The 26,912-nt window shown below is 41.3% G+C and overlaps 1 protein-coding gene across 10 annotated transcripts in view; it reads left to right on the top strand.

Annotated features, from left to right (window-relative positions):
• The window catches only part of LOC115516757, a 189,186-nt gene that overhangs the window by 127,843 nt on the left and 34,431 nt on the right, over positions 1-26,912 (top strand). The window contains exon 3 of one of the 10 annotated variants that reach the window (XR_003969646.1): positions 18,938-19,023. The exons of 8 other annotated variants lie outside the window; for them this stretch is intronic. The gene's annotated coding sequence lies outside the window, so the exon portion shown is untranslated. Of the gene's footprint in view, positions 1-5,036; positions 5,356-18,937; positions 19,024-26,912 lie in introns of those variants that run through there. One more of the 10 variants, XR_003969645.1, reaches the window with a different exon arrangement.

Below are 26,912 nucleotides of genomic sequence, written 5' to 3'. Positions count from 1 at the left end.
CTCAGCACAGAGCCTGATGCGGGGCTCAAACTCACAGACCACCAGGTCACGACCTGAGCCTAAGTCAGACGCTCAACCGACTGAGCCACCCAGGCACCCTGGATGAGATTAACATTTAAATAGAGGGACTGAGGTGTGCCTGGATGGCTCAGTCGGTTAAGTGTCCAACTTCAACTCAGGTCACGGTCTCATGGTCCGTGAGTTCGAGCCCCGCGTCGGGCTCTGGGCTGATGGCTCAGAGCCTGGAGCCTGTTTCCGATTCTGTGTCTCCCTCTCTCTCTCTGCCCCTCCCCCGTTCATGCTCTGTCTCTCTCTGTCTCAAAAATAAAATAAACGTTAAAAAAAATATTTAAATAGAGGGACTGAGTAAAGCAAATCTCTGCATCCCAAGGTGGGTCTCCTCCAATCAGCTGAAGGCCTGAAGAGAGCAAAAAGGCCAGTCCTCCTTGGAGCGAGATGGAAACTCCTCTTGCCTAATTGCCTTCATACTGGGACATAAACTTGTTCCTGCCTTTAGACTCAAACTGAAATATCAGCTCTTCCTGAGTTTGAAGTCTCTGGGTTTCTTCAGGGTCTCGTATCTTCAGGCCCAGCCTGGGCTCTCACCATCAGCTCCCTTGGGTTTCCGCTTGCTGATTCACCCTGCAGATCTGGGATCTGGTCGGCCTCCATCATTGATCAGCCAGTTACTTGTAGCAAATCCTTTCCTGTATATATGGAAATCTCTCTCTCTCTCTCTCCATATATATATATATATATATTTTCATATATATTCACACATATATATTCATATATATATTCATCATATATATTCATATATGATGAATAATATTCATCATATATATGCATATATGATGAATATATGAATATATATGAATATATATGTGAATATATATGAATATATGACTATATATGAATATATATGTGAATATATATGAATATATATATATGTGAATATATAGGTGAATATATATATGAATATATATGTGAATATATATATGTGAATATATATATGAATAAAAATCGCATGAAGATGAGAAAGAGGACAATAATTCTGATTCCCTAAAGAAATATATTTCTCCTTTACCAAACACCCCAAATAATAAAAATTTGAGTCATGTTTCTAGTAATGTGTATATGTATGTGTGTATGTATATATATATGGGACATATCATTATCTATGTGTGTGTATCTATATCTATCTATCTAGATATAGATATGGATGGGTCTATATAGAAACATGTATATATATTTATATATGTATGTATACAATAGAAATGCAATATTTTCCACAATTTTTACTCTCCTGTTACATATATTAGAGCAGGAATGATGTATTTGGCAAACAAAGATAGCAAGTCTAGTTATGCAATATTTATGTTTTATCTCATTCCCTGTAAGGAAAAAGTAAGATGGTTAATGCCTCTTTTCAATGTATGTTGTCAGTCATTTTTAAAGGATGTTCTCTGAGAGAGCTCATCTTTTGAAATAATAGAAACAGCAACAACAACAACAAAACACAGTCAAACAAGTTTGACATTAATGGCAAGGAGACAGTGCTCAGCTCATGCATTACCTTGTTTACAGAAGCTCCAGAGCTAGATTTTATCTGTCAAGAAAGCAAAGGTGCAAAGAGAAAAAGAAATGGTTTGCTATTAAACTGAGAAGTTCAAACCAGTAGTCTCATATCATGGAATTACTGGCTCTTAAATATATTGCCAGAAAAAATGCTTTAAATTATTAATAGTGTCAACTTCCTTGACATTGACCATCTTTCTCAACATTTAAATAAAGGGTCATTTGCTCACTTCCGTAGTTTCTCCAACAACTTTGAACTAGATAAAGTAATTGCACATTCCCAGATAAAATTCAAGATGGAGGACTCCCAGGATTTCAATGGTGACCACTTCTAAAGTTAAATTCTTCTTATTCCTCTTTCCTTTCCTTTCCTTTCCTTTCCTTTCCTTTCCTTTCCTTTCCTTCCCTTCTTTCCTTTCCTTTCCTTTCCTTTCCTTTCCTTTCCTTTCCTTTCCTTTCCTTTCCCCTTCCTCCCTTTCTCCCTTCCTCCCCCTTTCCCCCCGTCTCCCTTCCCCCCTTTCTCTCTCTCTCTTTTTCTTTCTTTCCTTCCTTCTTTCATTCTTTCTTTCATGGTTCATCTGTTTCTTATTCTTTTATTTTCTTTCCGCCCTTGTCTTCTTTATCTGTCTTTTTTTCCCTTTTTCAGTTCCTCGTTCTGAGGATGAAACTTCTCTTGGGTGGCACAGATCTACTTTGTTGGAGAGGCCCAGTGTTTCCTTTGATATGACAAGTTGGGTTTTCCTCTTATCACAGGCTGATGAGATGGGCACAGAGTAGACTCTTGAAAGATGTCTGCCACATCAAAGAAGAATCAGTTGACCTTTATATGCAGTCAGAAACCTCATGCTGATTTTCTTCCCTGAGAAAGAAAAGAACTAGTGAATAGCTAAATTCCAGAGCTTATTGAGAGCCTACGGGGAGAGCTGTCTTCAGGAGTGTGCCTTGTGGACTTGTAATTTTCATGGCGGTGCCCAATGCATTTAAGATTATTTACTCTCTCGTGAATAATTTATATTTGCGATAATCAAGGTAAAGATCTGAGTAAGTTTTTCTCTGTATTCTCTAATCCAAAATTGTTGAGTGGACAAAGATGCAAAATAAGATGCCTATTAACCTACACAGTAGTGAGGTCTCAGAATCCTTTAAAGCACTTAAACTTGGGCTCTAAGATAGTAATAGTTCATCTAAAACGCAAGATGGAATGGAATGATGAGGTGGAGAAAGAGATCAATTCCGTGGAGGTGAAGGCAAAGAAGCTGGAATCTTCTTCAGCAGGGCACAGCGGTGGCTTTGCTCTCAGCTGGTGGAGCAGGATGAGGGTCTCTCCACCTCCCTGGCAGGCCTGGCACCTGCTTCTTTTTGGTTGTAGTCCCACCTGATGAGAAAGAACATTTATAAAAACTCTAAATGTTGTCTTAAATTTTGTACCGTGAGTTTTTATTCTTGCTTATTTTTGTCTTTTTCTAAATGAACACCAGCCTTCAGTGCCTCCATCACCCTCTACTCAGTCCGTTCTTGGAGTCGGGATGAGAGGTCACAGTTGACTCCTGCCTCCCCTTGCCGTTTTCGGTATCTCTGTCTCAAGAGACACGTACAGACCATTCTCTTCTCTTACTAGTGCTGGTTAGAACTCAGGTTTCAGTTGAAAATGCCAGGTTCGTAAAAGAAAGGTAGACACGATTGTATGAAGTTTAAAATTATGTACCTTTACAGACACACACCTATAAAGCACTTGTGTGTTCAGTTGAGCACTCACTATGTAATAGGCACTGTACTAAGTGCCTCCTCAATTCAATGAATGATAACAGGGGGTTTAATGAGTCAACATCTGAAAAGCACTTAATATGGTGCCTAGCCACAGGAGTGCTTATTATTGTTACAGAGTAGGACACAGAAGCCCTAAGAGGTTAAATAACTTGCCATGGCTGGTGGCTGTGTCATATGGCTATTAATTGTTCAGACTCAGGTATTTTGACTTTATCATATTTTTCTACTCAGTATCTATTCTACAACAAAGTGTTTATTGGACTTAGAGAAAAACAAGCACCCTCCTAAGCATAGGTCAATAGCGAGTGTGGGGCTCTTTTAAGAATTACACTAATATATTAATTTTAGATCTGCACTTATACATTTTCTAAGGTAATTCTTAGCCTGTGATCAGATTGAGGAGAAATGGAAAGATGGTCCCTGATGGATCTGCCAATGGTGGCTGGGGCAGTCATTGTGAAAAAGGTGGATTTTGGTGATTTGAACAAAAGATTAGGAGATAGGTTCAGATAAGGAATACAGAGTGGACGAAAATTTGGTAAAGGGACAACATGGTGACGTGAGATCTTGTAGCATTTAAAAGCGTGACTGTGCCATCTTGAACGAGAATGGTGGCATTCAAATCCCATCTCTGCCACGTCCTAGCTTTGTGATCTTTGTCATCTCATTCAACCTCTCTGAGCTGTGGTTTCCTCACCAGTAAAAAGGGGAGAGTAATAGCATCTACCGCATCAGTTTATTGTAAAGATTCCATGGGTTAGTAGACACAAAGCACTTAACTTGCCTGGTGCACAGCACACACACAATTTCATAATAACACATCCTGCTGATGTGTCCATTATATATCTTTGAGGAGTTTTGGAATGTATTATGGGAAAGGTTTGGCCTCAAGTCACCATGTAAAATGTGTGTGACAATGTGGTAGCTTTCGATTTTAAGGAGGTACGTAAATTGGGCTGGACGATGGGAGTGGAGAACCAGCCAGCTGAACATGAAATATCATTAGCTATATGTCTGGGGCGGGGGGGGGGGTGTCTCTGTGCAGCCATGAACTCCAGCAGTTGGTCTAGCTGAAGAGCACAGTGAAAGCAGTGCTGGTCCAGGACACCAGCACTGTGGATGACCAAAGGGCCTGGCAGCCATCCACAAGGAGGGAACTCACACCTGCCAACATTCCCTCCTTTGAGACGGGTTTACAAGGAGCACTACAGTTTATCGGGAGTTATCACACACCTAGGGGTTGCTCTCAAAGCTCCCTTGAGTCTATTGGTAGGTAGAGATGAAATCTTTCGTCTTAACCCTGATTCTTACCAATCTCCCTGGTGGTAAAGCTAAATTGTATTTACAAATATTCCAACTTGATTGCTCATTCATTTGAATGCCTTTCCTTGACAGTTTGTATGAATGCAGTAGGGCTCAATTGTGTTATTTATGTCAGAATCACAATGAAGTGTGTGAAACATTCCTTGGGAAGCTTTTTTGGCCCGACCCAACCCTAATGAATAAGAACTCCCGGGGGGGAAGGTCTGAACTTGTATATTCTAAAAGAATTCTGTGCGTGATTTGATGCCTGAGGGCTGCCACTGCTGAGTGCTTGACTTTGCCTTGACATTTTATTCCCCTTAAAAGGAACCAGGTGAAGACAATCTGGTAAGTCTCGATTGAGTTTGAACACCTTCTTCAATTTTTAGTGCCAGGAGATTGCATCTTCTTGAGTTGGCTAGAAGCAGGACAATTTATGAGGAGCTGGATCCCATTGTTCTGATTTATGGCACCATTATGGAGACTTGGTCCTTCAGGATGAATGTTCGACCTCCGGTAACTGCCAAGGGCTTTGGAAAGCGAGAGAAAGTTTCCAAGGAGCTGCTGGAACCTGGAGTCGGAGGCTAAAATTTACTCTTCTTTAAGTAGCTCCTCCGTCCCAAGCAGAGTGACCCCTGGCAAGACACTCATCTTCTTCAAGTTTCTGTTTCAACATTTCTGCTTTGGGACGAAATCTACTGCAGAGGGATTGTTGTAAGTATTAAATGAGGGAAAATACAGGATGCCCACAGGTTGGCATACTGGTGGTAAACAATAGTAGCGTTCTCCCTTCTTCACTTGCTACTTCTCCTTCCTCCTGCACCGTCTCTTCGTTATTAAACATAGTGCTTAGCACATAACCTGCTTAATGGATTCACAGGAGTTCCCAAGTATCAAAACCCCTGAGTTCATTACCAGTGTAGAGCTTGTGCTTTGTGTTCTGATGGTACCCACCATTCACTTAGGTATTCTCTGTCCTACATAGGTTTAGAACCCTTGGCTTGAAGCTACAAATGTTGCAAGACCAGGACTGTGTGACTCTGTGCACACTCCTGAGTTCACTTCTTCATGGCTCCCTTGTATTCTTGAAGGTTGTTTAGGTCCTGTCAACTCCTGCTCGCACACCTTTGCTAACTTCCAGGAGAAATTACTGAGAGCACATCGTTAATCTGGTAGCTATAAAGAAGACTTGCATGGCAAAGGGAGAATGAGATGTCATACTGTGGCTGCCCTCCATGTGCCTCTTCCCTACCTTCTTCCTGCTCATGCTCCTCATAGAATCCGTGCTCCCCATACCAGCCTCACATCCAACTGACCACGAACCCCTTGGGAGATAGAGTCCATCAGTCTTGGTTGTACATCTTGATGCACTTGTGTTCTTGAAAATGCCAAGCCTTGCATTGGTCAAGGGGAAAAATTGATAAGCACTCTCGAATCAGGAACCTCTTGAGCTCTCTCATTTCTACAAAGGTAAACATAATTTGAAAAGTTTATTAGTGGCTGTGAGAATTTATAATCATTGCCAGGAGACTTTTTTGAAGGCAAATTCCTACCCTCTTGGTTCTGTCTGCTTTTCTGTTTACTACTTAGTACACGGAAAAAGCAGATGAGATCCTCATAGCTTGAGGGACAACCGAGAATTAGTTTTCTATACCTAAATGGCTTTCAAGATAGAAGTCTATCATTATTGTTGGCCCTAATCTTGTCCATGTGTTTGGTCTCTCCAGCAGGTAGGTGAATTTTCAAAGAAGAGGGTATATGACTTTAATCTTGAGGAGCTAGATTTTTCTTTCTTAAACATTGGCATATGTCTCCTAAACTGAAGACACAAATTAAGGAAGTCACCATTGGTTCCCCTCTCCTCTTTACTGATGGACTCTTCCTCCTCCCTGTCCCTCTTTCCCTCAATTATTTAAACAGATCTAATCCAACATGCCAAAGAGAGACCAGGCTTCTCAAGGTTCAAATTCTGGCTCCACTGCCTATTAGCTATGTAACTTGGGGCAAGCCATCTTTCTGTTTCTCTGATGTGATTTCCTCACTGGTAAATGAGGATAATAAGCTTTGCCTACATAAGGGTGGTCAGATGGTACTTGTTCCAACCTATTAACCCCTTTCCTCTAGAGCAACTGAATGCCAAATTCTTAGTTAGGCATTTGACCTTCTGTGATACAGAATGCATTTCTCAGCTTTCTTTGCAATTAAATGTGGCCATATAACTAAATTCTGAATAAGGAGAAGTGGTATGTGCAACTTTGGGATGTGTCTTTAAAGGTAGTGGCCACGTGCTTGCCCTTTCTTTCTTCTCTTTTCTGCTGACTACAGGCTGGAATGCACGGCATAAAGTGGGAGCAGCCATGTTGGAGCTCGATGAGAGGAGGTCATGGTGGATGGGCTGGTTCGGTGCTCCACATGTCAGGACCCAAGGTTTTTCTGTGTTGTTGCTCAGCCCCATATGCCCGTCACATTATCAGGTTTTATTTCCTTTGCCATCCTTAAGAATTGCTGAAATTAACCTGTTCACTCTTTGTTTGCTTCTAAGTTCTTACCTCACTAGAATTTAAGAGAAATCTGACTTGTTAACCACTGTGTCCCAAGTACCTAGACAGTGGTTGGAACACAGTGGGTGTTAAACATTGGTTGAATGAATGAATGAATGAGTGGTGGCTAAGCAGCAGACAACTTCAGGGGGATACAAGCCTAGTGGGCCAGTGCCAGTCACTGGCAGGAAAATGCCAAGTCTTCCCGGGTGACAAGGAAGAACACCAGGGGGCATTGGCATCTAGTAGAGTGGTCGCGGCCACCATCAGGAAGAGATCCGGCAGGTAAGTAGCAGATGAGACAAAAGGCCATGACCAGAAGTGGTGAAGCAGTGGCACGTTAAATCTAGTGGCGGATTTAATTGTGAACACATTTAAAACATCCCCTAGAATATGCAGACATAACTGGGCACATAGAGAGAGGGAGCGCTGCATTTGAAGCGCATTCTGAGTCAGTTGATAGGGACAACAATCCACTAAAATTTGCATTACGGTTGCTTTTCGGAGGTCATCTGTCCTCGCCGGCTGGTGACGAGTGGACATTTGAGTTAGGACCGTTACAATCTTTGAAGATAAAGTCAATTTTTTTTCTAATTGTCTACGTCTTCCTGAGCGCTGGATCCTTCGAATGCCTTCTTTTCCCTCGTACCTTGCTCCTTAAAACCCTGCATGCTCCTTCATCACATATCTTTGAGGTGGGTCAGAGGTTCATTAAAATTGTCTACTTTATTTGCTTCTGCTTTCCCCAATCCATTAGTCACAGGACTCAGCCTTTTCGTTGGATGTACCCTTTGCCTTTGCGCTATCTGATTCATGTGAGTCACAGAGATACTTTACGGGTAATATATGTTTTGTCTGACTCGGCTTCGGGTGTCTGAAGTGACCCACGGGGCAGTGGTGTGTATACGGTGTGTGGGGAAGAAAGCCGAGATAAAATGCTCTGCGAGGAATTATAAAGTATAATAAATTATTTTGTGCTTCACCTGACTTCCTCTGCATCCCCGCTCCAATATCATCAAGTGAAGAGCGTGGGAAGAGAGGACGGGAGGGAGCTATAGGCATTTATGAATAATATTATTTAGTTCACTTTAAATAATGCAGAAGAAGGGCTGCCAAAGCTTGAACCGAGGAAAGGAGACACAAAAGGCAGCTGTGCTGCAATGCATTGAAAATTTGGAAATTTGGAATGAGTTGCTGACAAAAGAGTCAGGGGAAGAATCTGTTGGGGCTAAAACAGCAATAGGAGATTGGTTGACTCTAAAAACATGTAGAAAATTAGGAAAAAATATTGCTTGAAAGGGGATTTGCTTTATTGGTCAATATTATTAGCACACAGATTTTTACCAATTCCTCCTACCTAAATGTAGGAGAAAGAGATTGCTCCTTAAAACCCTTAGAAGTGGCTGGCATTGATTTTCTTGATGCGGCTGTGTGTTTGGGATTCTCCATCTTCGATAAATCTGTCTGGAAGCAGGCCATTGTACTTTGGGATTTTCTCTTCTGAAAAGCGTTTCTTGACTTCCTGGTGTAGGAAAAAGAAGCATTGTGGTTTTGAAAGGAAAATAAGGCTAATATGACTCTGGAATCCAGATTGCCTCCGGCATTTGTAAAGACTCCTGGATTTGTCTGGTGCTAGAAGGAGCAGCGGAGATCATACAAAACAATCCGCTTGGTTTTCTTAGGTGACAAACTCAAAGAGGTTAAGTGGTTTAACCCATCATTATGTAGCTGTCCATTAGGTTCCCAGCTTAGAATATGGCCTCTGCCTTTTGAAAGCCTTGCCTACTATTAGTTTATTTATTTTTACGTAATTAAGGTATATAATGTGATGATTTGATGTACGTATAGGCTGTGAAACAATCACTAAAATCAAGCTGCTTAATGTATCTGTCATCTCACATAGTTACTCTGTGTGTGTGTGTGTGTGTGTGTGTGTGTGTGTGCGCATGAGTGCATGAGTGCATACTTGTACAGTGAAAACACTTAGGATCTCCCTTCTTGGCAAATGTCGAGTTTACAGTACAGTATTGTTACCTATAGCCACCTATAGATTAGATCCCATTCATCTCACATAACTGAAAATGTATACATACCCTTTTTTGTTTTAATGTTTATTTATGTATTTTGAGAGAAAGAGAAAGAGAGCCAAGGAGGGGCAGAGAGAGAGGGAGAGAGAGAGATCCTCAGCAGGCTCTATGCTGTCAGCACAGAGCCTGACACGGGATCCGATCTCACAAACCATGAGATCATGACCTTAGCTGAAATCAGGAGTTGGACGCTTAACCGACTGAGCCACCCAGGAGCCCCTGAAAATGTATACCCCTTAGTCAACATCTCTCCATGTCTGTCCTCCTGGGCCCCTACTAACCTCCATTCTACTCTCTGCTTCTATGAGTTTGATAATTTTAGATTCCAGATAAATGAGATCATACAGTATATGCCTTTCTGTATCTGGCATATTTCACTTAGCATGATGTCTTCCAGATCCATCCATGTGTTGCAAATGGTAGGATTTCCTTCTTCTGTAAGGCTGAATACTATTCCATTGTATGAATATACCACATTAAAGAAATCCATTTGTTAATAGATGTTCGTGTGTTTACATATCTTGGCTGATGTAAAAAATGCTATGGCAAACGAGGGAGTTAAAGTATCTCTTTGAGACTTTGCTTTAATTCCTTTTTTTTAAAGTTAAAAATTTTTTTTAATGTTTATTTATTTTTGAGAGAGAGAGAGAGACAGAACACAAGAAGGGGAAGGGCAAAGAGAGAAGGAGACACAGAATCCAAAGCAGGCTTCTGGCTCTGAACAGTCAGCCCAGATCCCGACCTGGGGCTCGAACTCATGAACCGTGAGACCATGACCTGATCCAAAGTCAGACACTTAACTGACTGAGCCACACAGGCTCCCCTAAGGTTTTGTTTGTTTGTTTGTTTTAATGTTTATTTATTTTTGAGAGAGAGAGAGAGTGAGCAGGGGAGGGGCAGGGGGAAGGAGACAGAGGATCTGAAGTGGGCTGTGTGTTGACAGCCCAGTCCTGATGTGGGGCTTGAACTCATGAACCATGAGACCACTGACCTGAGCCGAAGTCAGACACTTAACCAAATGAGCCATGCAGCACCCCTAAGTTTTTTTTAATGTTTATCTATTTTTGAGAGACAGAGAGAGAGAGAGAGAGAAAATGAATGAGTGGAGGAGGGGCAGAGAGGGGAGACAGAGGATCTGAAGTGGGCTCTGTGCTGACAGCAGAGACCCTGACATGGGACTTGAAGTCACGAACCATGAGATCGTGACCTGGGCCAAAGTTGGACGCTTAACTGACTGAGCCGCCCAAGTGCCCCTAATTCCTTTCAATAAATACCCAGAGTGGGATTGTTGAATCATACACTAGTTCTATTTTTAATTTTTTGAGGACTCTCAATACTGTTTTCAATTTATATTCCCACCAGCAGTATACCAGGGTTCCCTATTCTCCACATTCTTGCCAATACTTGTTATCTTAAAAAAAAATAGCCATTTTAACAGGTGTGAGGTGGTATCTCATTGTGGTTTTGATTTGCATTTCCCCAATGATTCACCAGATTGAGCACTGTCCTAGATGGTGAATATTTAAAAGATTTGAGTCTATAGTCTGTATCTTAGAGAAATGGGGAATATGCTCAGAAGGAAAATGTCACTATAGACACATTATGAGATAATAATTTATGAGTTTCATTGTGAATGAAGCCATGGGCTGACATGATTGAGATTAGGCTTTGTCAGGGGCAGGATGTAGGTTAGTTGGGCTCTGGAGAGCATAGAAGTCTTACTTAGATGGATAGGTTGGAAGATGGGTAAGAAAGCACATTCCACATGGAAAGCCTAGAATCACATGGGCTTAGTTAAAGAAATAATTTGACTGAGTTGTTGGTTCTTTGGGAAGAATGCTGGGAAAGAGGATTGAAAATGTACTGGGATCCTTGAGTAGTAAGATGAGAATTGAATTTCATTCTGTAATTCAGCAATCATAAAACCTTTTCTTTAGGGGCACTTGGGTGGTTCAGTTGAGCATCAGACTTTGGCTCAGGTCATGATCTCATGGTTCGTGAGTTCAAGACCTGCACTGGGCTCACGCTGTCAGAGCCCAGCCCGTTTGGGATCCTCTGTCCCCCTCTCTCTCTGCCCCTCCTCCGTTTGTGCTCTCTCTCTCTCTCAAAATAAAATAAACGTTAAAAAAAGGAAAAAGAAAACTTTCTTTAAAATATGGTTAATATTTTAGGGTTTGAAGACCACGCAATTTCTGTTCAAACACTCAATTCTGTCCTGTAGAGCAAAAGCAGCCATAGACAATAGGCAAATGAATAGGTGAAGCTATGTTCCAATAAAACTCTGCTGAAGCCTGCTCTAGTTGATGGTGATAAATTCAAAGCTTTTAAGCAATAAATTCACAAATAGCTGCTTGGGGAAACATGATGTGGTAGTGTTGTGTTAGAGATGATAAAGTGAGAGCTAAGTGACATAAAGAAAATCAAAGAAGATTTTTCCATTGAGGAAGTTCAGAATGCTGTAGAAGAAAATATGGGTGGCAAGAGAGGCACAGGTTCTGTAAAGGAAAAGACAAATGAAAAACTGCTATGAAGTATATATTGATAATGTGAATTATCAAACAAATGTGAAGGGTGGGGGAGTCCATAATGTCTTCAAGAAGGGAAGTCTAAGTGAGGAGAAATGGTGGAAAGAACCTTCTAAGAGGTGGTTGTAAATGAACACCACCAGGCTGTGAAAAAGGGAAATATCACTTCTGTAATCAAAATCAAATGACTAAGTCTTAGATCCTAGACCAGGTGAAGAAACTAAATCTGGATATAACCAAATTAAACTGGGACCATCTACGAAGCTAACTGGCCCAGATCAATGGACACTATGTGGCCTTTGGCAAAAGAAAATATCACCATTTTTACAGAAGAACATCCAGAATTGGACCCTAGATATTTCCATAAAATAAGTTCAGTATACTACCAAGATTTACCAAACACATAAGGAAAAAAGCCACCATTGATAATGGTCAACAGATTTTTGTTTTGTTTTGTTTTGTTTTCTCAAAAAGGCATGTTTCAGCTTCCAAAGTCTTTGGATGTATGACATAACCGGTGCATGAAATATGTAAAAACATAATATTTTAAAATTTAAATAAGTAAATTTAAATTTAGTACATTTTAAGAAATAAATAAGTGACAAAAATCTATTAAAAATTACCAAGGAAGTTTGCACAACAATTAGAATTTTAGACATCAAAAATAATAGTTGTTGAAGTGTAAAACTCAGTGAATGAATGAAGCAGTTTAGATATATATTAGGAGAGCATTAGTCAGAGAAATTATCCAGAATCCGACACAGAAAGATTAGGGAATAAGAAAAAAATAAGAAAAAAGGCTAAGAGTCATGAAGGATATTTTAAGAAAGTTACAGTATTTCAAATCAGATTTCTAGAATGCAAAAATTGGGAATATGGATGAGGTGATAATTGAAGAGCTAATGGTTCTGAAGCATAACATTAACCATACAGAATAAACAGAAATAAATTCATGCTTATACAATGTAGTGAAATTTCAGAAGACTCAAAATAGACACTATCATGAAAAAAGAATGCTACAGAAAATTCCATTGATAATAGACTCTTCAACAGCAACAATGAAAACTGGAAGAATGTGAATGCTTCACAGTTCTAAGAAAAAATAGCTGTTGACCATGAATTGTGGACCCAGAAAATCTGTCAAGAACAAGGGCACAATACAGAAAAAATTCAGTTTAAGAGAATAAACCTGAGAGGTTTATTTGCCAGACCTTCATTAAAGAAACTTTAAAGGATTTACAATAAGTAGGCTCTGGAATGGAATCGGCTTGGATTTGAATGACAGGTTGACTCCTCACTGGTTCCATGACTTTTGTGTCACTTTCTCTGAGCCTTGTTATTTATTTTGAAAATGAATATAGTTGACTTCATATCAAGTTATTAGCATGGTTCCTAGTATAGAGCAGGAGTCAATGTGTTTGGTGGACAGTGAGAGATAGAGCCATAGAGACATGGAAGGGAGATAACTTATGTATAGCCCCACAATTCTGTCCTTTTGTTGTGTGGCGAGTGACTTCCCCTCAGATCAAGTAGACCTGTGATTCCCTGCATTGCATTGAGTCCAATATCCTTTTGTTGTCATGTTGTATTGATAGGGCTCTTTGGATTTTAGGCTCATGGGCTCTTGTAGAAGATGGAGATATCAAAGAGCTGTATGCCAGTAGATCAGTGTGTAAGTTATTGAAGCACTTGCTCATAGTCATACAGATTGAGCATAGAATCAATGTTATCTCCCCCCCCCCCAAAAAATGTATGATATAAGCAAGAAACAAATAAAAACCAAATTAGAAATTAGCTTGTCATTCAAAGTCCTCTTTAATTTGATGTTACTGTACCTGTTTGGCCCTCCTACCCTCCAGTCCTATGTGTGAATCATCTCCTCTTTTTGGCTCAACTGAACTCATTCAGAGCACAGGCCTCTCTCGGTTCTTTCCTTATTGAAAATCTCCATTTAATTTTCTGCAAGATGATACCCATCTTTCCATTTGGGGGCTCAAAACTCACTTTTCTTACAAGACTCTCCCCAACACTCCTCTTCATCATTAATCAGCTCTTCTCTGGAGACAAGTCTTTCCTTTATCACACAGTTTGCATGCCCTCAATTAGTTCACAGATGGTGTATCATCTCTCAAACAAGGCAGAGTCTACAGACAAGGTCCATAATTCGTTCTTTCCCCACCCTGGGTAACCATGGTAGGCATATCCTAAGAGCTCGGTCAATGAAGGACTGTGTGCATAAAAGTCTCAGTTTAAGATGATTTCTTCAGGATGAAAGGTGTTTACACCCAAAGGGTTATTCATTTGAGGCTGGTGAAACACGCCATTTGTTACCAGCCTATAAGTCGTCTTACTGAGTCTCATTAGTCTATCCATGTGTCACCACACTTTAAAGGTTGTTGGGTTTAAAAATCATTAAACTTTTTAGTGAGAGAATAACCTATCCCCAACCTTTTTAATAACCATTTCTTTCACTTCATGGGTAAGTAATTGCACGACATATTTCAGGGGAAGGAAAAAGAAGTGTGTACTAACACAGACCCCAGTAATTACCACAGACTTTTCATTATTTTTATTGATAGCCTATCCCTCACCCTTAGAGATAATCTCACCAAGTAGATAGCTATTTAAGGCTATTGAAAAATAGCCAATCTTTGAAAAATGAAATATATGCAATCCCTGGTTTCCTAATTTAAGAGACATGGTAAGACGCCGATTAGAATATACGTAACAGTGGACAGTTATGTGAGGGTGGGAACTTTGAAGCTTGTTTGTAAACCCAATCTAAGTACGGATTTATGTGGGATTTTCTCCCTTCCTTCCCCTGTACAGTTTTTCCCCACTAGCCAGGCATGTGAGAGATAGGTCTCTTCATTCAGAGAGACCAGGACAGATCCTATGTAACACTCATCTCTTCTCTTGGTGAACGAAAATCCCAGAATTTTAACACATGGCTAATTATTAGACATGTGGTCTATGTCAAATGCCAATTTAAAACACTTGCTGAGGAATTGAATGGCTTCACATTTACCCCAAACAATCTTCCAGGTCTCTTATTAGATAGCTGGAGGCCGGTTCAAAAGATTTCAGTCTGACCCTTTACTCTATTTTACTGTAACTGAATCATTTAATCAGATTTTATAAAACTCTAGGCTGTAGAGCAGTGAAATGTTAAGCACATCTTGTTCATTAGAAACAAATGAAAAACTCATCAGCCTTGAAACTCAGCCGTTTATATTAAATATCTATATAAAACGCTACCAGAGACATTGGGTCTGGGCTAGTCTAATCTGTGATATAGCCTATTTAAGAGAGTTTTAAAATATATAGTCTATTTCATACTACTAACATTGCCATGGCACAAACTGATAAAAAACCAATGAAAAGATACTCAGAAAGCATATTTTACTTTATCAGCTATTTAAATGTCCCATTTTATTTTTTAATTTGGGATTTTGTTGGTGCCATTCTGTAAAGAAACTCAAATGTGGATCAGAATAAAGAGTACTTCACAACCCTGCATTTGATCAGTAAAAACTGAAATGTTTGAGATTTAGCACACAATACCAGATACTCATAATATACTGCAAATCACCTGCCATGTAATGCATTACCGATAATTAGGTTCCAATTAGAAAACTCAAAACATACAAAGGAAAAAAAAACTAGACTTTGAGAAATGAAGGCAGAGAAATAAACCTGTAAGTAGGACATGTTTCTTTTAACCTCATTCTGGACCTCAGTCTCTGTGAGGAAGGAAGCACTGTCCCCAGTACCTAAAATATGGAGAAGCTCAGAGTAGTTGCTCACTAAAACACTTATGGGTGACTGCTGGAGTTAGTAGTTACACTATTAGTTACTTTGAGAATTTCAAAGTATTTTCCAGTTGGAATAAACTCTGAGGCAAACAAAAATTTTCTTACAAAAACATTCTGACCAGAGATCAGTAATCAGCAAGGTCAAATAATCATTGCCTGGTAGGGCTCATGGTTTGTAAGAGTCATATGGCTATTCCTATGTATACCCTCCAACCCCATCCACAGCACAGCTCTGTGTGTTTTGGGGGAATGATACTCCAAGTTTCCAGATGAGGGACCTAATGGATATCCACTTGGTTATTTATGTATCCATCCATTGAGTCAATCACATAAGCATCTGCTACAGAATGGCCTCAGTTCTTGCCCTCATGACACATCACTGTTGAGGGCAACTGCATCCATAGAATTCTTTACAGGGCTGGGCACCCAGGTTGTTTGGAGGAGGAAGGGGCTAATTTACTAGGAATAAGGAGGGGGGAATGCATAGAAGTTTAATAGAGGAGGTCACGCTTGAGTAGAGTCTGGAGGATTCGACAGGCTGATGAGCAGTATAAAGGGTTTTCATCAGATCAAGAGAAGACCTTGCTTTGAAACACAGAGAAGGGAAACACGTCGGCACGCTCAGCCCAAAGAGTATAAATAGGTTGATGTTAACAAGGGAGGAATGTGTGTATACATGTGTGTGTGCGTACTCGTGTGTGTGCACATGTGTGGGAGTTTGAGTTGTCCAGTTAGCATTTGGAAAGTGGATTTTCAGTCCTTTCTTTTTCCTGGACTATTTTTGACTCCCTAACGTCTTTCAAAGTGATACGAACACCTTGAATCTCTACCCTGCCCCCTCGTGTCTTCCTTCATAATTTCGGATGATTTGTGATGAAGTAATTTTAAGGAAAAACATGTATTTCAGCTCAGTATGCTCATATTGCCTACATGGTCCGTTTTTTCAAAACCTTTGCTCTCTGCAGAATAGTTAAATTATAAATTATTATACATTAGAATTTAAATTGTTAAACGATACAACTTGAAAACATTTTGCCACGTAATGAATAAAATACGCAGTTTATGTTAGCGGTCATTTTGTTTGTAGACAAATAATTTGTCAGCGAGTCGTTTTCATGAATTGCTAGATGCTTTTATAAATGTTTGTTTATTTTGAGAGAGAGGAGCTAGTGAGCGCAAGGGGGGGAAAGGGCAGAGAGAGGAGAGAGGGAAGCCCAAGCTGGGATTCTCACTGTCAGCATAGTGCCCAATGTGGAGCTCAGTCTTAGGAACCATGAGATCAGGACCTGAGCCAAAATCAAAAGCAGACGCTTAACCGACTGAGTCACCCAGGCACCCTGTCAATGAATCAATTTTGATATGACATGCGTTTTGTTTTGTGTTGGGAACAGATGTATGTTGAAATGTTAGAGCTATATGTTCCAGCATCAAAAAGACCTAAATTTCTTAGGGTGCCTGGGGGGCTCAGTCGGTTAAGTGTCTGACTTCAGCTCAGGTCGTGATCTAGTGGTTCATGAGTTTGAGCCCTGCATCAGACTGTGTGCTGACAGCTCAGAGCCTGGAGCCTGCTTTAGATTCTGTGTCTCCCTCTCTCTGTCCCTTCCCTGCTCACACTCTGTCTGTCTTTCAAAAATAAACATTAAAAAAATTTAAAGAAAAGACCTAAATTTCTTTGACCAACTGATGTTGATGTTTAAAATTATTAAATTCAACGCTAAGAAACTCAAGTACAGTGTAGATAACTTTCATGTCTTTTTTTCTATTTTTTTAATGTTTTCTATTTTTGAGAGAGAGAGAGAGAGAGCAGGGGACGGACAGAGACAGAGGGAGACACAGAATCTGAAGCAAGCTCCAGGCTCTGAGCTGTCAGCACAGAGCCCAATGCAGGGCTCGAACTCGCAAACCGTGATATCGTGACCTAAACCAAAGTCAGACACTCAACCGACTGAGCCCCTCAGGCACCCCTCATGTCTTATTTCTAAATAAAAATATAAGAGTGGCTGTTTGCAAGCATTCTTCCCCAATTAACACATTCTGAGGATAGTCTTTACTTCTAATAAATGAAGAGTCAAATAGGATTTAAAAATTGTTACATGCACTTTAATTATCATTGTGTTTTATGGCATGAGAGGCCTGCCTTTCAGGTGCCATAAAAGTATTTCATTTCATACTGCTATCTCTATCTTTGATGATTTTAAGCTTTAGAAAAGTTTTATGTTCCTCTTAAATTTGCATTTGTTCCTTTTCTTTTAACTAAACGAGAGTACATTAAGGTGTGTGGTACAAAAATGAAAATCTATCACCAACCATAAAGACCTCTCTCACCCACAGAGCTCAAGAAAATATTTGGTGAAGGAAGGAAGGAAGAAAAATATAAAATGGCAACAATGAAATGTTGTTTCAAGAAAGTTCTGCCAAAATAAAATGAGTAATGTAACCAGCACCAGGTCTCTTATTAGGTAGATTCTCAGTAAATGCTTGCCTCTGTTAAGTGTTGAATTGTGTCTCCCTTTGAAGTCCTAACCCTAATACTTTGTAGTATAACTTTCCTTGGAGACAAAGTCTTTTACAGAGTTAGTCAAGTTACAGTGAGGTCATTAGGGTAGGCTCCAATCCTCATGACTGATGTCCATCTCAAAAGGGAAATTTGGAGACTGATGTAAACACAGTGAGAACACTATGTGAACATGAAGACCGACATCAGTATGATGCTTCTACATGCCAAGGAATGCCAAAGATTGCCAGCCAACCACAAAGAGCTAATGGAGATGTAGGGAGCAGATAGATTCTTCCTTACAGTCTTGGATAGAATTAACCCTTCAGGTGCCAATATCGGACGTCTAGCCTCCAGAACTGTGAGACGGTAAGTTCTTGTTGTGGAAGCCACTCACTTTGTGGTACTTTGTTTCAGCAGCCCTAGAAAACTCTATTAGTTTTCTAGGGCTTATCTATTAAGGCTTAAGATAAGCCTTAAGCTAGGGCTTATCTATTCCAGCATAAGTTTTTAGCTGTTTTTGTGACAGACAGAAAGGAGAGCAAAAAGTGGGGCCCAGAAACTTCATGAGATCTAGAAATAATTACAGCGTGTCAGGATAATTTTAGAAGCACGTCATGATGTTTGAATCATGAAAAGAATCCCTTTGGATTATATTTATATAGAGTTTATGTTGTGTGTGGCTGTAGTTTGCAACGATGTTTCATTCTTTCAAGATGCCTCAATAGAAATTTAATTTGCTCAGTATCAAATTCGATTTGGTCATTGAATTTTTGAACCACAAAAACCTTTTATGTAATCTAAAGGTTTTTATTTTTTTTTATCACAGAAGTGCAATTTCAAGACGAGTCAAATGCCTTGATTCTAAGAAAGCGTTACGCCAGCTGTCTCCGTGGAGTAGACAAGGGAGCTAAGGTGGCTATTTTACATTGTATAATATAAAGCTTGTCTGGGTGTTTGCTCCCGAAAAGAACCTCTCAAGTCCCAGGGAGCTCTGTGGGGTTTTGTAACTGGAAATTTCTGAAATCCTCGCCAAGCGTCTTAGAATGCCAACCTCACCTCATTCTTTCCTATCCCGTGCTCTTTGTGGAGGACGCCAGGCAATTTGGGCATCTGAGAAGGAGGACAGCAGGCATACAGTGCTCATCGTGAGCTTGGGAGGTCCTCAGCATCCTTTTCTGGGATGTTCAACCCTTCTGGACACACGCTTGTGCTTTCTACATACACCTTTCTCATTGCCCACGCTACCCTGTGTCACATTTATAATGATCTGTCCACACGTCTATCACCACGCCCCCTTTGAGTTCTTTGGCAGCAATGCCTGCATCTTATACTTTCTTATATCTGTAGCAGCTTACACAACACTTGGCCCCAGGAAGACACAGGCCTCCCCTTAGCACTGGTGCCGGTCGCCACCCTGCTGCTTAGCATTGCTGAGTGACTCTGAAAGCCAGGAGAGAACACCAGTCCCCGTGTTGTCGCACTGAGGGTCAAGGGAACAGGAGTATTTCCACCCCAACTCTGATCAGCCATTAACTGATAGCTGGGAATCAATTCCCCATACTTTTGTCTTGTGTATACAGGCAGAGCTAGCAGCCAGAGAGCTTTTGGGCAAATCCAGTCGGGTGCTGGAGCGAGTGGAAGTTGGGCAGCATGCACTATAGTGACAAGGGTGAGTGAGGCCCTGCCTTACCTGCTAAACCCACTCTACCCTCCAGCTGGCCAACTCCCAGCAAACCCCAGGTTTAGTGCCTTGAAAGGTGTTAATCCCCGGGCCCATCTGAAGTCCTGCTTCCTCTATGACCTCTTCCCTGAAGCCTTGACTGGATCCACTTGGGCCCAGATGCTTTCTGTGTCCTGACGGCCATGGCAATAACATCTGTAGTGGGCAGGTGTGTTACTTAAGTTACACGCAGTGGATACGGGGATGCATTTGATCACTTACATGTTGCGATGCTGTGCTGAGGCTGTGCTACACGCTGGGGAGGACAGCTGGCTCCTGGCCCCTCAGAATTTCCTGTCTAAGAAGGAAGACAGATAACTTCACATTTAATCGCAGAAACAACAACAAGAACGATTATAAGTAAGTGGTGAGCCATCCGTGAAGGCGAATGAAGGGTGTGATGCAAGAATATAATCAGGACAAGAAGACTAGCTACAGGAGGAAGAGTTGGTGGAAAGGCTCAGAGGCTCTGAGGGAGTGGGTGCGGTCAAGATTTTCCAGGCAGTATCACATCATTCACAGAAACCAAAAGGTGGGAAAGAGCTTGGTGCACTTGTGGAACAAAGAATCTTTCCTGCTTATTTAATGCATTCACATTGCAGGAAAAAAGATCAAGTACAGAAGAGTGTAAAGAAGAAACTGTATATCCCACCAGGGGATGAGTTGTCCATTAACTCTTCTCCTTCCCCATTCTCACAACACACACACACACACACACACACACACACACACACACAGCGGTGTTATGATAAATGCCCAGATGTTCCCTTTGGAGGTACCCAGCATTAAGATGTAGAACTGGATGCTGAACCAGGTGGATAAAAGCACCATTTTCCCATTAAGAGAAGTTCATTCTCCTACTTTTCCAAGATCTCTTCCAAGCCCTCCTTGAATTTGTTTTCTCAAGTCAGGCCATACAGCTTTATGGATGCAGCCTTGACTTAATCCAGTTTACTGATGCTTTTTAAAAAAGAATAGCATAGGGAGTGACATCACCAAGATGGCCACATAGGTTGTTCCTGACATCGCTCCTTCTCACCAGAGAAGCAACTAACAACTTTTCAAAAGCAGGACATTGCAAGGCAATCAGGCAGAACTAATTTTCTCCAGAGCAACATGGGGGGGTGAGGCTGAAGCACCCTGCACCAGAGACCAAGACGACTGCATTGGAGGAAAAAGAGAAGTGGCTACGTGTTGACCACGTGGTCCCTCCAGCAGGCCAGTGATGCACCACGTGAGGAGGTCTTCTCTGAGCTTCTGGTTTCTCCAGTGGGAAAAGTAAACACAGGGGGGATGACCAGACCCCACCCCCAGCATTGTGGGTCGCTTTGTGAGAGACCCTACTCTGACCTCACAACACAAGGAATTGCAGGGCCATCTGCGAGGCTCAGCCACTGGGAATCTGACTGTGACAGGGAAAGGGGGGAAGGGCTTGCAACAATTAGCACACAGGTCATGGAAAACTTAGTTGATACCTGCAGTGGCCAAGTTGACTTCCAACCAGCAGTTTTGCTCATCTGTAGAACCAAGTTAGGAGTGTACTCTGACATGGGAACTTAGTGGGATGCAGATCTGGTCTGGATCCTCAAAGGAGGACTTAAAGATAAGACCTGACACCGTGAAACTCCCAGAAGAAAACACAGGAATCGAGTTGCTTGACGTGGATCTTGGTAATGACTTTTGGACAGCATACCTATTGCACGAGTAACAAAATAAAAAAAATAAATAAACAAGTGGGACTACAACATATTAAAAAGCTTCTGTACAGCAAAAGAAACCATCAAAAACGTGAAAAGACAATCTAAAAAAAATGGGAAAACCTTCCGCAAACCATATATCTGATAAAGGGTTAATATCAAAAATATGTAAAGAACTCATGAAACTCAGAAGCAAAAAACAAAAATGAAAAGAAACAACAAAAAAAATTGAAAATAGGCAAAGGGCCCGATAGTCATTTCCCCAAGGAAGATATGCAAAGGCTGACAGGTCCATGAAAAGATGCTCAACATCACTAGTCATCGGGGAAATGCAAAATAAAACCATAATGAGATATCACCTCACACCTGTCAGGATGGCTGTCCTCAAAAAGGCAAGAGATAACAAGTGTTGGTGAAGATGTGGAGAAAGGAAACCCTTGTCACAGGTGGTGGAATTGTAAATTGGTGCAGACATTATGGAAAACAGTTTGGAGGATCCTCAAAAAATTAGAACTACCATATGACAGAGGAATTTCACTTCTGTGAATATGTCCAAAGAAAATGAGGTCATTCATCATACCCATTCCATAGCCTTTTACTGAGCATCTATGAGGTACTTTATTAGACACCGAAAATACAAAACAAAAAGAGAGTAAAAAACCAACACAAATCAAAGCAACACCAAGAGCTAACATTTCTCCATCAAGCTCTTACTAAATTCCAGAAGAGCTTTTAAGCGCTTTACTTAATTTATTCTCATAACTCTGTGGGCAGGTGCTATTTCTGCATCACGGTGCAAGTGAGGAAACTGAGGCTCAGGAAGGTTAAGAAACTCTTCCACCATCATGGAGCCAGTGGTTCCAGAGTGGAAATGAGAACCACTTCAATCTGGCTCTGGTCCCTCCCTCTCCTCAAGGTCCAGATCTCAAGAACTTGGGTTTTCTTGAGGACGGTAACAAATAAGAAAAGTTCAATGAAATAGATAATATTTACTGAGTGGTTTCTACTGCCAGTACCAGTCTGAATATTCTACATGTATGGTTTTATTCAGTTCTTACAATCGCCCTCTGGAGAGTCCTCTCATCACCTTAAATTATAAATAGGGAAAGTGCGGTTCCAAGCAGTTATGGAACTTATTTGCATTCACATTGCTGGTGAAGGGCAGAGCCGATATTCAGAGTCAGGCAGTCTGGTCCCGTGACCTATACTTGTAACCTTTTCTCTCTGTCCCATTCTGATGTAGGGTAAAGTTGAACTTGAAGCGCTGTGAGCAGAAAGAAAATGTGTCAAAAATCTACAGGAAGGAAGATTTAGAGAAGAATCCTGCTAGGGTAAGGTTGAGCTGAAGGAATCCTGAAGGTTGTGTAGCACTGGGCCAGGTGAAGATGTGGGAGAAGGGGGTGCCATCATGGGAGCAGCCTAGGGGGAGGATGCACAGGGAGAGGGGGGTGGGTTGTTGGGTAAACTGTGAGTGCTTCTATTTTGCTCTAATCCAAGGCAGGATGGGGGAGCCAAAAAAAATGAGGTGATGAGGTAGGCTGGGCCAGGGTAAAGGGTAGGGTTCCCCTTTACCAGGGTAAAGGTCCTGGTAAGCCACATGAAGGAGTCTGGCTCTTGTCCAAGTAATGGGGAGCCATGGAAGGGGCTTTAGCAGAGCAGGAACAGTGACAGATCCATGTTTGAGAAAGATCATTCTAGCGTGTGGGCAAGACTGCAGGCTGGCAGACTCACGGAGCAGGCCGTTGGCACTATTCTCGCAATGAGAAGCAGAAACTCGCACACTAGGTTGGGAGCACGAAGGATAAAGAGAAGGGGTTCAAGTAATGCTACGAGGTAAATCAAAAGGAAATGTGATTGGATGCACTGGGACATAAGGAGAAGAGTGAAGGATGACCCCAGGTTTCTGACTTGAGCCGAGTGGGTAGAGGGTGGGCCATTTACTGAGGCAGGAGACTGGGGCAGGTTTAAGGCTTGATGAGGTCTGATTCCATTTCAGACTGTGGAGTTGGAGGAGGTTGTGGGAGAACCTGACGGGCATCCAAGAGACGATCTAAAATATGAGTCTAGAACTCAGGAGAGAGGAGATCCAAACTGGCATAAGAACCGGGGGAGAGTGAGCTTATTTATAGATGTTTTTTCAAGTTTTGGAGTAGCTGAAAGTGTCATTTCTAGGGTTATGGGACCTCGTTAGAACTGGTGAGCTCGTATCCAAATCTCAGAAATAACCTCATCAAATATTATGGCTCACTTTCCTTAGAAAAATTCAATAATATTCTACATCAGTCTAGCCCTTTGCAGTTTTTCCATGGTTTTCATATACATGATCTCCTTAGAAATAGAGTGTCTGGTTGGCAACACAAATGATGGGGGCTCTTCCTCTTTAGAAATACGAACAGTGTTTCAAAGGTCTGTGTGACTTCCAAATTCCTAGTTAGCCAGGAGCAGGACTGAGATGCCGTGTTGCCTAGATTTTAGTGTGCATTGAAATCACATGGGGATCTTGCAGATTGTGATTTGGGGTTGGGGACGGCGGTGGCAGTGGAGGGATTCTCTGGTTATAACATACCACCAGGTGATGTCACTGCTGCTGCTCTGGGATGTACTCTTAGTATCAAGAGAGTAGAGAACAGATTTTCTCTCTCTTTGTTCATCATTCTATTCATTAACCCATATTAAGTCTAGATCTAAAACTAAGTGGGCAGGATCAGGTGAGACATTAACTGCTAGGACTACAAGTGATAGAACTTTTCTGATGTTAGAGGTAGAACTTTGAGATCTTGCAGATGGGAAAGCCATAGCTTTTTGCAGAAAGGGAGCTGATACCCTCAAAGAAAGTGCCATCAGGGGTTAGAACCTGCTGGTTTTCTGGCTCAGAATCCAGTGCCTCCCACACCGCCCCGCCCCCGCCACTTTGTCCCCTTTGCATATTTGGAAGCACGTGGAATTCAACAGGATCCAACGGACCTGGGTGTTTAAATGCCCAGGTCATGAGGGTTTCTTAATCCTGAAGTACGTCTGGCCAAATGTAATCTGGGAACGATTGTCCCGGGGATTGAGGCACAGGAAAGTTTGCATCAGGAATAATCAATAAACAAACTCGAATAGGAAAGGACCAAGAGGAGAGCCATTGCCTTTGATGTTAAAAACAGATCCTAGGTCAGGCTGCAGCTCTTGGTTCTGGAAGGAGGAGGGAGATTGTTGCTGAATCCTGCTGAGTTCTCCTTTATCCCGCAGCCTCTGAGTTATGGAATTAGACTTTTGAAACCTGGGTACTCCAGCCAGGATGCGCCTTTTGTCTCTAGCTACGGTATCATTTCTCATGCAATGATCTTGACTTTTATATTTCATTCCAGTTTTCTGTAATTTAAATTTTGCTGAAAACAGACACATTGCTGCGAGTATGATTGAAGGTAGATGAGCATTAATGGTGTCAGTTCACAGATGTTCTTACGTTAAATAATTACTGCTCACTCCCCTGGATCTCTGTTCAAAATGCCTACACTATTCAATTAGAAGCACAAAGCACTTTCCTTCATCATTGACATTAGGATCAGGTTCAGGCTGAGGAACCTACATGTGGTATGAGACACCGGAATAAGGCGAGGGATCCGTAGACTAAACAGAGCCAGTTTACGTTTGGGAGACGTGTGGGAGCTCTGTTTTTACAGATTTATTCCATTTTCTTAAAAGCATCTAAATTAATGCTACATTAATTACTGATGGAGATGCACCCTGCAGCATATGTTGCTATTAATTGTATCCATTATCACAAAATAAACATCTCTTTATAAAAACAAATGATGCTTCATTTTAATATGTGGCTCCAAACACCGTCCTCCACAGCTGTTGCTACTTCTGTTTTGGTGCTTTTCCTACAAAGGGCCACCTGTTACAATAGACGTTTCCGTTTGCTTTTATTGGGAGAAACAAGACCCTTAGAAAACAAAGCCCCACCTCCTTAAAGCATAAGAATCGTAAAACATGAAGCCCCAGAAATTTGCATTTTTTCCTATCAGAAGTTCTCAATATGAGGCAGGGGGCTGCACCTTCGCTCTTTAACCCCGGCCCCTCAATTCTAGATTTGTTGGATATTCAGACCTTGAAGGATTTCATCTTGGTGTAAACGTCTTCACGTTGTAGATGGAGGAACGGACAGGTTGGTGTTGACTCAAGGCAAAGTCAACATCCCCTCACCTGACCATGGGATGGGTGCTTTTTATTCTCTGACATTTGGCTTTTGAGTGCGTTAGCTTGTGGGCTACATTGACTAGCTGTGTGACCTCAGGAAAATTACTTGACCACTCGGACCCTCAGTTCCCTTCACTCCATAAAGGAATGAATAGCTACTTTACTAGGGTTGTTGTGGAGATTCAGATGACTTAATACAGGTATATCGCTTGGAATAGAACCTGGGATTTGGCACGTCCTCAAAAAGTGGAGACTATTCCAATAGTAAGTGATGTTATCATTACTATTAGTGCAAGCAGTGAATATTCCATAGTCCGTTCTTAAAGCATTTGATATGCCCCATTACTCATCACCACTAACAAGGGACCTCCTTCAGACACCCTGGAGTGCTGCCTTTATGCACAGTCCTTGATATTTGGTGTTCATGAATAAAGAAATGTAATTATAAATTAAACTGAAATTGAATTATAAAGGGAGACCCAATATAGAAGCGATTAAATCCTAAGACTGAAATTGCCAGAAATTATTGGGAAGGCTTTCTTATCACTGACCACTATTCTGCGACTTTAAATAAAGAGAGAAAAATTACCCTGGCAGTTTTAGATTGATCGCAAATGATCATGGACTTCATTCCAGATCTTATTTAACCACAATGACATTCATTCATTCATTCATTCGTTCGTTCACTTTTGAATTTCTATGTGTGAGGGAGCATTCTGTACCGAGGCATAGAAAGTAGCAGCTGTACCACAAATGTTAAACGGTTTACTTTTTTCATGAACTGTATGTAGACGGGGTGATGGTTCTTTGCCTTGGAAAACTGAGAGTTGCCTGAAGGTCAAAGTTATAGTGCTTGATAGAAACTGAGTATACAGGTAACCATGAGCTGCAGAGCAAAAGACCGAACATCCTGCGTGAAGCTTGTTTCAAAGAGGTCGTCTGGAGGGATGCTGCTTCTGCAGGCCTCTATAGTCCCAGCAGAGAAGGGCCATGCCACTGAATCACTGTTGCACTTTTGTCTCCAGCACCACGCCACCCGCGCTCAGATCTGTCGTTCTCCCAGCTCACGATTCCTGTGGATTCGTAGTTTCAGCAAGATGTTTATAGCCATCTATGAAAATAAAATGCTCGGGAAGTGCTGACGATGACATATCCAGCCTCCTGGAAGTGTACAATGTATTCTGCATATTTAAAGT

The sequence above is a fragment of the Lynx canadensis genome, chromosome B3, assembly GCF_007474595.2.
Source record: "Lynx canadensis isolate LIC74 chromosome B3, mLynCan4.pri.v2, whole genome shotgun sequence".
NCBI classification, from domain to species: Eukaryota; Metazoa; Chordata; class Mammalia; order Carnivora; family Felidae; genus Lynx; species Lynx canadensis.
This window is presented reverse-complemented; position numbering and strand designations above follow the sequence as displayed.